Source organism: Nipponia nippon, unplaced genomic scaffold (assembly GCF_047370975.1).
Source record: "Nipponia nippon isolate SJK-2023a ecotype South Korea unplaced genomic scaffold, ASM4737097v1 scaffold_7, whole genome shotgun sequence".
Lineage (NCBI taxonomy): Eukaryota > Metazoa > Chordata > Aves > Pelecaniformes > Threskiornithidae > Nipponia > Nipponia nippon.
The window spans coordinates 28,719,103-28,732,630 of record NW_028262391.1 but is presented as its reverse complement, the minus strand read 5'-3'; positions in this window follow the sequence as shown (position 1 = coordinate 28,732,630).

The window sequence follows — 13,528 nt, the reverse complement described above, 5'->3', positions numbered from 1 at the left end:
CTTTAAAAAAAAAAAAATCAGCTTTAAAAAAACTTCCACCTTTTTATTTATTTTTTTACATAAAAAGGCAAGTAAAAGACATAACAAAGTTGTTAAAAGTTCAAAAGGAACGCTAATCCCTGTAATGTGGACTAATCAACTTTTATCCAGACAATCCCCTTGTATCTGTCAGGCCTTAGTGTGGTTAAGGATTCCCACAGGCAAGTGCTGGGCTTTAACTCCTTCAGAGCTGCTTTAAAGCCTACAGTTACTCTTCGTGGTGCAATATTGCCATAGTCTCACTCAGATACAGTCTGGCATGTTGTTGGACTCGGAACTTCCCTAGCTAATCTTTCAAATAGATGTGGAAACACAAAGTTCTTTTCCCTTGGAGGGCTGAACCATCCCAGTGTGAAGATCTTTAGTGGAGCTGCTCCAGCTTCAGTTGTATTAACTGCTGGGGATAAAGTGACATGGGGTCTAGGCAGGACACTTACATGTGAACAGTTCCTCAGTACAGTGACTCTTGGAACGATTTCTCCAGCAGCAGATCTGTGGTATTGTAGGACATACTGGCCAGTGGTGTCAGCTACGTTCAGCTTGTGCTTGCTGGGATGCCTGTTTGCTACTCCAGCCTTCATCGTACTGTACGTGTGCACATCCTGGGGAAGATGTTTGCCTGTTTGCCCAGCCAGAAATGTTTTCTTTCCTTTGGCAAAGGTGATGCTATTTGAAGAGCTTATCTTCAAACAAATATCCTAAGGTGTCTGTCATTCCCCACATCAATTTAAGTTCAGTTTTCATTGGTATCAAGCCTACAACAAGAAACAGGCTTTGCCACTTTGACTTAAACGAAGGGAGAGAAAGTTGCAGGTTTTTTTTTTCTTTTTAGCAGTCCTAGGTCTTGGAGTAGTAGGTATTCACTGGGCTTTACAAGCAATTCTTTGATGCTTTCAATACTATATTAATATCCCTGGATGATTTGTGTGTTGCAATGAGACTTCTGCAGCTGCAGAGCTAAAAACAGGAGATGGTGATGGTCTTTTTTGGAAGGGAGAAGCAATGTAGAATGGCTCAGCTGCAGAGACATGTATTTGTGCTCACAAAATCACTGCCAGAGGTAGACAAATAGCCACACTGTTTTAGGCCTATTAACAGTTGCTACAGTAAAGCCTTCTGCTTCTTTTTCATTTTGGAGAGTAGGATGTAATTTAATTATTCTTTACTGACAGGCATTTCAGCTGTCCCGTTTTCACTGGCAATAACAGTGTGTTTTGCTTCTTTATTGGGGTTTACTGGGCTTGTGTGATGAGTGGCATGCAGGCAACCCCAAGGGTTAGGTGCTGAGAATGAGAAGATAAGCTTTATCTTCTTTGTCCCAAGTTGGGTGGTAGCTGCCCAGAAATCTCCAGCTTCTCAAGAAAGAGAAACTTATTGTTAATGATGTGTGTGAACAGGGGTAAGCTGAGTTTGCCTCCTTGAAACTGAGTATCTAGTAACAGTCCAGCCCTTTGCCTCAGGATTAGTTGAGGATGGGCTTTCCCACCATGTCTCCCTAGTGCACTGATGAAAGCAGGATCTGGTTTCGATTCACTGCTGTGAGCTGTATGCAAACTGTAATCCACCGGTGTGATGTGTGCAATGCAATGCAAGGTGTGATTGCACCCTGGCTCAAATCTGGCAGCTGGATCCCCGTGGGTGTAGGAGCTTGTTGGATTGGGTTTGCCTTTAGCAGCATGTCAGCTCAAGTCAAAATGGATGAAAGAATAAAATCCAGGCAGAATAGGAGAAGGGACAAGGGCTACCTCAGACCGGAGGAGCTGCTCACCACCAGCAGGTGGGTTGCACATAAAACAGCCCTTTCCCACTTTGCAGTCATCCAGGCATCGAATTTCTTAAGATTTCACGGTTGCTTCTCCTAACTGTGATAAAGATCCAATCAGCTGTTGAGCAGCTTCCCTTGAAAGCTCGTATACATTGGGGAAACAAATGGAGCATTCTCAATGAAAAGTTTAGATTTAAAAAAAAAAAAACCAAGATGGTTTTCTGATTTAATAGTTCCTGAAATATTTTGTAAACAGCTTTAAAAAACACTCAAAATGGTTTTGTGTTTGTTTTTTTTTTTAATATTGGAAAATTGAATTCTGCTTCCCAAAATAATTTTAGCATTTTAAAATTTCCTCTTTGAGGATGTCTGGGCATTTTTCTAAAATGACTTCCACTGCCTGGAGTGATTTAGGGGTTAACAGGTTAATTAAATGTTGGAGCAACTCACTGAGGTGTGAGCTTGCTTTTCTATCACTTGGCGTTTGAGAATCAAGATGGGACATGGTGCAGGAATCCCTGGGCAGCCTTCTCCTCGCCAGTGGCGGGGAGGTGAATTAGACAGGATTACTGCAGTAGGCACTCCTTGCTTTGCATTCTCTGATCTCTGGGAGCATTCTCCAAGGAGATCCCTAGGTACCTATTAATTACCTCTCCTTCCCTGTACAGATTCCCCTCTGGGGTCAAGCCTAGGTATCGATGCTTACAGACAAAGCCCTGCATTGATCCGCTGCATGCAGTGTGGCTGTCTGCGTACGCTGAGCGTGGCACCCGTGGGAGGGGAAGGCCGGCTTCAGTGACATTGCTTCTATCTTCATACTTTATGTCTCCCCACCACCAAATGGAGGCAGGAGACCTTCTTTGCTGGTGCCATATAGCTGCAGAGCGTCTGACACTTTCCTTAGTCCCCCCAGCAGCCATAAAAACTAAGCAGGTACTCAGTACCACTCTAGATCTGACCGACTGGGAATTTTCTCTGAACACATCCTACATAAAGACTGCAGAGTTAGCCATTGCCTTCACGCAAGGAGGACCCCATATCCTGAGATCTAGAGAAATTGGTGTGGTTTGGGGGTGGCCAGGGCCACACGCAGCCTCGTAGCCAGCCCCCGCTGTGCACACCCTCCATGCTCAAAGTCGAGATGGAGCAAAATCTTTTAATTTATTCCTGGATGTGAATGACTCAAATATGCCACATCTATCATTGTATCTCCTTAACTAAATGGATTAATTTTTTTGTCCTCTTCACAGGCTTAATTAGCAATCTGCAACACAAATTAAATCACTATCAACTAATTCCAACTATCCCTTCAGAGATAGCCATTAGCTAGCTAAATAATCTGGTTAGCATTGAAATGAGCCTGCATCCTACTCTGGAAACACCATCATGATTTCACAAGGCTGCTTTTTTTATTTCCTCCCTCCAGTGCTGATAACACTTTGTCCTTCCTAATGAGGGCAGCAGTCACTTGTGCTTGGAGTGTGCACGTTTGCAGGCATTTAAGCAGGATTTAGGAGGTTTTTTTCTTTGTTGCTGTGTTTTAGGAGAGAGCTGATCCATGGTGAGAGTTCCTGTCCTTGACAGTAAGAGGGAATAGAAAAGACAACTTGTCTTTTCCTGATTATGGACTAACTCATGTTCAAGGTTCCTTTCATGCATCTATAAGTAAACACAGGGATATCTAGTGTATCTACCTCTGTGGGCAAAGGTAGCCTCACACACGTTAGTGTCTTGGCTTAAATACATGAACGAGCCTCCAGAAACTCTTGGGGACATTGAGAAAGCTGGATAAGCCTGTGAGCCTTCAGGCAGACAGCCAGGACCTCGCAGACTCCATCCCACTGTTTCTCCTTTGCATTGTCTCTTCTGTGGTCAGCACCATCAACAAAAGCTAGCTGTAAAAGTGCAGTTCTCATCTGGCATAATTTTATAGGGCTTGGACAAGGCCAGGAAGGTCTGATAAAAGTTCTGGGACAGTTCTGTCCAAAGACCTTGCCAGACCTCTAAAAGCTGGGAAACTGGAGGGTGCTGAGGTTCCCACTGAGGTATTTTCCTGCATTTCTGCTTAGGTTCTTTAACAACTTCTGTCTTGTTGGTGTCTCTAAGTATGAAATGCAAGGGCATGATGACTTTCTTCTGCCTTCCTCCTCCGAATCCTCCTGGTCAAGTGTTTGCCTCCACTCTTGTTGTTTGCCGCAGTCAGAATGCAAGCTGTTTGGATGCAGGTGCTAAATATACATAGGCCGTAATCTCCAGGGTCCTCATGCTCACAATAATAGTAATAATCAACAGTAAATTTTTGCTATGCTCCTGCTCCCCAGTTCGCTTGGCTATTGCAAAAGGAATAGAAAGAGGAGGGGAATGGGACTAGAAGTGGCCTTGACTATCCATACTCAAATGTGAATTTATTGGTGCTCGTGCTTTTGGAAAGGAGGATTCAGATTCATAAGGTTCTGCACAGACAGAGCAAAACTGGTCAAAACAGTATTGCTACTTTTTTGACAACACAAGAATCAATGGGGAAATGTCTTCATGTAGATTCTGGAAGACAGCTTTGCTACAGCCAAGTATCAAGTTTCTTAACTATTTCCACGTTAATGATTTTACAGACTGCTTTGGGTTTTGGAAGAAGTGAGGTTGGAGCAGCATTTTCTTCTGGACAGAGGAAGTACAAATCCCTAGTCTGCTATAAATACATTCTGACAAGACATGCAGTTTTCAGTGGACATTGTTGCTTCTTGCCTTGTATAGCTTGCATTTGATTGTTAAGGAGAAATGAAAGAAGATGGCTGCTTTTATTTCATAGTTGAGCCCAGGAGGTGCTAAGGGGTCAAAGTCAGCATATCAGGTTTCCCCAGTGGATTATATGAAGCACTGGATTTGGATTTTTGTTTTCTTTTTTTCTCCTAGAATTTAAATATGGAAATCTAATTCAGGTAGAAACGTAGAGTTAATCCTCAGAGGTTTGTGTCTTTGAACAATCTGGTGTCAGGGAGAGCTGGTGGGAGTGGAGGATGGCAGAGATCAGGCAGGAAAGCATCCCCTTCTTTGTCTTCAGCCGTACCATTGCTGTGCCTGACCCTCTGTGGAGTGCTGAGAGCTGACTCATTCTCCTTTCTCATAAAGGCTTCTTTCTGTCTCCCCTTCTTTCCCTTTGGGGGGTAAATTGCATGTGAATTTTCAATTGTAATCTTTGTATCTCTGGCTGCTGTGCTGTGTATATTAAGAGATGGCAATGCTGGAGCTGACATCACCTGCATTTGGAAAGGAAAGTAGAGAGCAAACCGGCTGCTTGCTCCTCTTTAACTGCAGCCGTAGAACTATCAGCAATCTCCAGGCCAACGGGTCAGAGCAGCTGGGTAGGGGATGAAAGCACAGGGGCTGCCTTTTCTTTGCAATAAGCCCAATGTCAAACCTTTTTCCTAAATCTAAGCATGTATTTAAATGCAGTAACCTAGTCTGTAGTAGACGGAGTACTTGAATAGCTCTTGGGGAATCCAGGTGGCTTTGAGAGAGCCTTTTCACTTTTTTGTGCTTTGTTTTTTCCACCTTTACTGTGGGGCAAATAACACTGGTTCCTTTCATGGGTTTTCTAGAAACCTCAGGGCAGAGGGCAAGGGAACTGCTGTGTATGGTGTTGCTTTTGCACTCAAAGTCTTTTTCTTTTCCCTGAATAGACGGGAAAAAAGAGCTCCTACCAAGTGATTGTATAAGGGACTAGAAGCAGAAACTAGTGAGAGAACGTAATCTGGGAATATACAGGAGGCATAGTCCACTGCTAATTGGCTCTTCACATATTTTACTGAAAATACTACACAGGAGATGCCCTCTGAAGTCTCTTCCCATGGATAATAAAGGTAAGATACCTATAGAGAAAAAGGAAGTGAAACAAGAGGACACCCTTAAATAAATTAATTACTCGCATAGGTTAGGAAGCAGCTGTGAGTTAAACAGAAAGAGCAAAAAAGAATGTTCAATTTTCAGTGTGGCAGTAGGTGAAGAGGAAGGTATCTGGAAGACGTAGGTTGGACCAGGCTTTTAAAAATATAATCCAGAATTAGAGGGGAGGAAAAGATGGAAAAAATGATAGTCGCTCACAGTTATTTAGTGAAAGCTAGCACAGGCTCTGAAAAGCTGAGAATAGCTCTATCCAGGCAGGTGAACAGGCAAGGCAATGGCAGATGAAATTAAATGTTGACAAATGCAAGTTAATGTGCATTGGAAGGCATAATATGACCTACTCATACACATTGCTGCATTTTAAATTAACTGTAACCACTCAGGGAAAAGACCTAGAGGTTATTGTGAACAGCTCAATGAAAACATCTGTTAAATGAACAGAAGCAGTCAGTAAAGCAAACAAAACATTGGGCTGTACAAGGGAGATTTTATATTATCATTTGTATTATGGTAATGCGTCAGGACACCAACAACTGCCCGACAGCTTTCTGTTGTGCCAGGCTCTATGTGAGCCGAGAGCGAAAAGGCATCCGAGAGCCTCGGAGAGCAATTCACTCCAAGTGTGACCAAATAGCAATCAATTCAGGGTATTCCTTCCCCCAGCCAGCCTTGAACAGAGGCTTGCCATCGAGTGGGGAGAGTCTGGGACTGCAGCCATTTGTAGGGTGTGGGTTTCCTGAATAATGTGGTGTACAAATCTTCCTGGCACTGCATGCAGTGCTCCAAAATGTACACATGGCCAAAAGCTCCTAGAGCTTTTTCAGAGGATACGTGCTTAGTAGCTCAAAGTCCCAGGCTCAAGATCCTGGGGTGGGCTTGCAGTTACTGTGCTTGTGGTTAGGGCTTTCCTCTGTGGCTAGGGGAGGTGTTTAATCCCTTGGTGTTTGACGCCTTCGTGCTTCTTCCATTGCTGCCCCGACCTGTTACATACCCTGTTACAGGGTATGAACAAGGCTCAGCTTCTTTGGGTCTCCAGGTTCTTTCAGCACAAACAAGGTCTTGGGGTTTTTTGCATGCAGCAGATCCTTTTCCCAGAGGAGATCAGTGCACATCTTCCTTCGCTCCTTTCTCTACCCAAAGCATCGTTGACAACGTTTCATGTAGCCAGTGTGCCACGGAGGCTGTGCAAAAGTTTATCGCTTTCCCAGCCCCTGGTCAGTGTGATGAATGATTTAGTGCGTCAGTATTGTTACCCTGTTAGAAATGACTGTAGCACAGGCTCAGGTGGCGTATTCATTATATGCTCCCAGCAGCCATTGGTATGCAAACGGTAACCGTGAGTTTAGTGCTTATCCTTAATAGCAAGCAAATTCAGAGTTATACCTGTTGTGCTCTGCCTGTGCCTATGGCTTTATTATAAAACATAGCTCTTGATTTGATGACTGTGTTTAAATTTGCCCCAACCCATGTCCTAAGCTTAGTTTACTATTTTAAAATTAGCATATATTTTTATATGTGTTATAAATATTTAACCCGCTGACCAACACTAACATCAACCCTCTAGCCTTTGCAATGTAAAGTAATTGCAACGTAAAGTAAACCATACAGAGTGTGGAAGGATGTCTACATCAGTATTCCTCTGTTCAAAACAGTCTCTCAGACTTGATACTGAAGGGATGAATAAAATCAAACTTACTGATTATCATTTAGGCTGAATTTACTTTCTGCATTTGGAGGAAGGAGGTCTATTAATCAGCTTCATTTCCTGGCTCACATGAAGAGTGCTCCTGTGTACCTCTCAGAAGCTCAGCAATAAATACATATAAATATATATATGCATGAGCATAAATATATAGATGTTAAAATAGCATTAAAATCTTTCTGTCGTCTGCTCCATTACTCCTGTGATAGGTGGAGAGATAAAAACCCTCAAGGTTAAATTTTTCAAATTTCATTTTCTCATTTCTTGCTAATTTCCAAATACCTGGACCCACAGAGAAAGTGGGCTATTAAGATGTGGAATTAAATTAAAATTTCAGGCTTGCATGGAAACAACAACCAATGGAAATTTACTGAAAGGTTAAGGGAGAGGACAAGAGGCAAACTGGGAAAAATCCTTTTAAAATCTAAGTATAGTATATGTTGCCTCCTGCACTTTAATGCTCATAAATTAAGACAATAATTCTAGGAGCTGAAGGCTCCAGTTTAACACTTGTGGTTTATGGTGGCCCTTGAGTCTCTCTGTGGAACTGCAACTTCATTATGTACAGCTGAGGAGACATTATTCCTTGCATTATCTACTGTGCTAACACAGTTACCACTGATGCGCTAGTGCTATTTGGATTCTCAAATGTAATGGGCAGATATGTACTGCAACCATTTATGTGGCTTTTCTGCCAATTTGCGACTTAAATGACTTTTTCTGTGTTGAGAAATGTGTATTCGCTGCATCAAATTCCTGCTCTTCTCTAGGTTAACTCAGCATTCCTGTTTGGATGGATGCTGAGGGCTGGTCCATGTTATGGGTTGGGTACCTATGAACTATCTCCTAGGGAAAAAAGAGAAAAGGCATGGCTTTTTGCATAGCTGGCACACTGGTGTTCAAGATAAATATATATATATATATAATTTTTTTTTTAACCTAGTATGTGGGGTTTTTTTAATTCTCTGAAGGATCTTTCCCCTTTTCCCTCCCCCTTCTTTTTGTGTACAAGATGAAAGTCTGAGTAGGAAGGAGACTGCATTTGTTTCTTTTCTGAGGAGGCTTAAATGTACAGGTTAAACAAATAAGTTCCTGTACTTTCATTTAGGGGAAATTTTAGGTCAGAAAGAGGCCAGTGAGCTCATGTTAATTGAAAACAGTATCTCATGTCCTTTGTAGCAAAAAATATCTACATTTGGTCCTGGAATGCTGTAGAGCTCAGCAGAGCGTATCTTGATGGTTTTCAGAGAGATTTCATTGCGCAGTACTCGCACCTCTTCCTCTTCATTTTCAGCAGCTCATTTGCATTCAGAACACAGTTAGTCGTGTGCTTCCCTAACATGGCGTTAAGCTGAGGTCAGTGCTTAGGGTATGTCATAGCAGCTGGAATGGGGTATGACATTTCAGATGGCAAGGTGGAGCTGTTTTGGTTGGAGAACTCTTAGGGCATCAGCTCCCACCAAGGGGGAAGCCTTGGGAGCTGGGGAGCTTGGAAAGCCTGGGAGGGTAGTCTGTTGAGGCAGGCATAGCTGAGGTTCAGATCTAAAGCCTAATCCTGGTTATCCTCCTCCGGGGTAACCTGTGCCCAAGGACAGCAGGCACTGACCATCCCAGAGACATTGTACACCTTGCAGGAGACTCCTGGTTCCTACATGGCCACTCTGGGTGCGGATGGCTCCAGCTCTAACATTCCTCCTAAGATGTCAAGGGGCTTGAAATTTCTGCAAGACCCCAAGTCTGCCAGGATCCCAGGGACCTTAGAAGAAGAAGAAAAAAAAAACAGTCACATAAAAAGCTGTTTGACCGGAGGGAGCTGAGAGTGGCTGATCTCTGGGTTTGTTTTTTTTTTTTCCCCCTCTGCATCTTGAAATGTTTGTTTGCTTTTCAAGGCCCAGCTGTTGGAGTAAGGGGATCACACAAGAACATCAGGTCTCCTCTCTTAAACAAACAAACACAGCAGACTTTACCAGAGAAAAACATGAAAGTGCAAATCCCAGGGGCTAAAAACCCTCTGGAAGACAAAAGCTGCAACATTTATTAATTTGTTGAATAACCTGTTGGGGCCTGACTTGATTTTCAAATAAATGGAATTAGAATATCAATAGCAGAATGCCAGGTTCCTAAAATATTCAAAAGCGGCTTCCTTTTATGTAGTGCCTTTCATGAAAACTGCATCATAAGGTGATTTGCAGTGCTAAATAATAAATAACAACACACATACACACACATAGAAATTAACAGCTGTGGCCAAGGGAGGAAAAGACATATTTTCAGATGAGATGTAGAAAGAAATGGGGAGTCAATGAGGCAGAAAGATACAAGAGAGGTTGGATCTGGGTCAGCTGTTTAATTTTGACCTTGGTTATTATAAGTCATTGGAGATAAAATATAGCTAGTGCCTCTGGAGCGCTCTCCGTGTAGTCTGAATTGCAAGAACCGAGAAGTATGGAGGGAAATAAGAATCCAGCTGGGTTCTAAGCAGGAAAGGGTAGATAGGGAAAGGATTTACCGTTGTAGAAGGTAGCTTGCACCGAGGCAAACTCCTGCTGGCTGTTCAGCCTCAGTACACGCACATACAGATACGTAATAACTTCAAGAGATTTATGTTACTACTTAAGCGAGAAAACTTTCCAAGAGCCATGGAAGACCAAACTAGTGATTAAGGCAGCTACAAATCACATGCGCAGATTTTCACCTTGGAGGAAAGGACCAGGAAATCTATTTCCCACCCAGAGCTTGACTCTTGAACATTTCCCATGTAGCAACAGCCATTTCCCAGTTTCTTTTCTGCACTTGTTGCTTTTGGTGCTGAATGCCATTTCCTTAGCAGTATATGTGTGCTTGTATGGAATTAAGTCCCTCTACTGAATTAATGCTTCTTACTGGGAGATTCCTAATACAAAACTGGGAGACCAGGCCAGCCCTTTGAAACCCCTTTCAGCCTGAGCACTATGGGCTTATGTGGGGCTAAAGAGTGATCCATCCTATGCCCACCCTGGAGCAGGAAACCGCTTGCGTTTTCCTGATGCTTAACTTGATATCTATAAGAGCAGCAGTTTGATGGAAAGTTAAGATAAATTATGAATTGAAGCAGTAGTTGTGTACACGGTGAGCTCCAGAAGCTTCACAAGGCAGCAGTTTTATCCTTTATTTCCCTGCCTGTGAAAGAGGAATGTCAGCCATTCCCTACTCTCAGAGGGGTATTGGGACAGTATATTAAGAGGCAGTGAGGCCTGTACCCATATAAATGAGTAATTAAAAAAGTGCAGCTTTCCTTGCTCTGTTAATTTTGGCCTGAGGCAATCTGTGCAACCACCAGGAGATTTGACAGAGCTCAGCCTCCAAATATGTTGTGGTGGACAGAAGTGTGTACCCTGCACATCATGGATAGGATTCATCTTCTTTAACTTTAGGTGTTTTCTCTAAAGGTGAGGCGTGTACCATGAGCTGATGTAACGTAAACTGTAATCGGTGGAGACCGCAGCAATCAGAGCGTGATAAATCCTGTTTAAGAGAGGGTCTAATATGGGAAGCTGAAGTTAAGCAGCTGAAGCTAGAAAATAAAAGTGCACCCTGTATATGAGTGAAGAGTTGCAGATGTGTATATTTCTCCTTTCTTTCGTAGGGATCTTCGTCATTTCGCTGTGGAAACCTCAGATACTCTTTATTTTGCCTTTGAATTTTGGGTTTCTTGGAATTCAAAACCCCAAGTGGGAATGTAAGTGAAACAATTCCTGAAAAAGTGCTGTAGGTTACAGCAGTGTTCCAGAAGTGGTCACCTTAAAGCAGAGAACATGTTGTGTTTGCTCTAAAAGTGCTGTAAAATACAGATTTCCAATTTTGTTTTAAAAGAAAGTCTTCTTATGAACCTGACAGGATTCGTACCTACCTCTGGCTGGTTACATCCTCACAAAGTCCAGGTCTGCTGTCATCTTTTGGAGGAAAACCTGGTGGACTTGCACCTTCCAGGTGTCTTAGATTTGGCTTGGTTCTTTAGGCAGGAACACTGTAGGCCATAAAAATCTTTGTGTCTCCTTTCCCTGATGGGTTCACATTAGTGGAACAGGTTTCTTATCTGAGACTGAGGTGACTGGCCAGCTCTCACAAGTGTAATCACAGCCACTAACTGCCCTTTCTCTGCTAGTCATGTGTTACCCTTATGCCTTGGGTGCTGTGAAAGACTCTGGGATCTGCTCTACAAAGAGAATCAACATTTGCAAGCACACAGAATACATGCAAATTAACATTTGTAAGCACAGAGAATATGCAGAAATGGAACAAAATACCAAACCAAAATATTGGCCATAAATCTTCATCATGCGTTATCCTATTTTCTGAAGTTTATCCTGTTACGTACTTAGTGGGGGTATTACTCCATTTAAATGTGCTTTTTAGCAATTGCTTGCAGCATTTAAGTCTTTAGATGTTTTTTGTACTTGAAGAATTGCTGTTCCTGTTCTAACACTGTGCTAATTCTCCACAGAAATTGTCCCAGTGGTTTATGGATAGGCCTATTCATTATGCCCCTTAGTAGTGAAGTATCAGGATGGGAAGCAATACTGCAGTCCCAGGTTTTATCAGTCACTTAGGTGCTGGCAGCAGGGAGTGCTTACAGGCCAGAGCGTGCTCTGTGGATCTGCTCCTCTCCTTGGGGGTGAAGAGGGGAGTGCTTAACCCCCACAGTGTAATTCCCTGTTCTAGAGGAGAAATACAAACCTTTTCTCATCCTTCCGCAGCTGATGAGTACGAAAGCAACAGGGATTCCTCTCCCCCAACTAGTCACTGCCTGTAATGGGCAGGGACAGGCAAAATACCCCAGGACCCAAGCCATGGTCATAGGAAGCAGCTCAAAAACCCACTAGAGAAAAGTTACAGTGGTCTTAGCATCTTGTGACACCTCAAACTGATGCTGACTCTCCTCCCTTTGAGGCTCAGACCCACAAGAGCTCCTGAGCCCAGGATGAGTGTACTGTGAATGTCTCACAGGGGATATATTTCACATGTGGGATACCATGGACCTGCTCATATCCTTGAGGAGTCTGGCTCATCTCAGCATAATTCCCACTGGCATGCTGGTCAGACTGCCTGTCAGCTCCCTCCAGCGAGTGCACAATGTTTCTGTCCTCTTGGGTGACGTGGTGTAGGTTTACTCCTCTAAATGAGGGTACAGGATTCCTACAAGTAGGTGCCACTTCATACTGAATCCTAGCTGCATGCTTGGGTTGCAGTCCTGAAATCACGTTTAGCACATAGTGCCTTCTAGATACAACCTCTGGGATTTTTTTCTGACTTCAAGCTGGCACTGGCTGAAACCTGTACTCCATCTCTTGTTGGGGAAATCACGTGCAATTCTGCCTCCCAGTCTGATGCCCTTCCACGTGCAAAGTGGTTCTCAGACAAGCAGTCAACAGACTTGCCAAGTGAGTAAAGGCTGCTTGTAGGCAGAAGGGTTGTAGGATCAGGTCTCTAATGGCCAATTTTGTTGAAAACAAATCCTTTGTTTTTGTTTTATATCTCCTTAAAAACGTGAGAACCTGTAAGACAGCACTTGTGAGCAAGCTAACAAAAACATGCTGCCCAAACCACAGTTCACTGTGTAGGGTGGTGGGAAAAGGCTTCAGCAGGAAAGCGGTTTCATTATCAAATATCTGAAAACCTTTTATAGTTGTTTTAAGCAACCTCTGTTCTTGCTTTTCAGTGAAACAATTACCATGAAGCAGTGTTGCTGGGCTGGCTTTGAATTGTTCTGCCCAGTTGAGTGATCTGATTTGATGTAAAGCTTAGAGTTCTCCATCTTTATTTCCCTGCTCTGTCTCCTTTCTCGTCACCAGGAGCTTTGGATTTTCCCCCCACCCTGCAGATCGCGTAATTCCCCGCAAGGGAATTATACTTACGGTGTGTTCACAACTATGTGTTTGCTCAGAGCAAGTGCCTCCTGCTATCACCCAATTGCGGAGTTTCACTCAAGTGGAACAAGGAATAACAGAAATATGCAGCTCTTGCTGCCTTTATTTGGGTTCTTAGGTGGCCGGGAGCAAACTGCATGCTTTTCTCCTGCAAAATGGTTAACTAGGGCATGGGGCTTTGGGAGAGGAGCTAGACAAGGATTTCATAGAGCATCA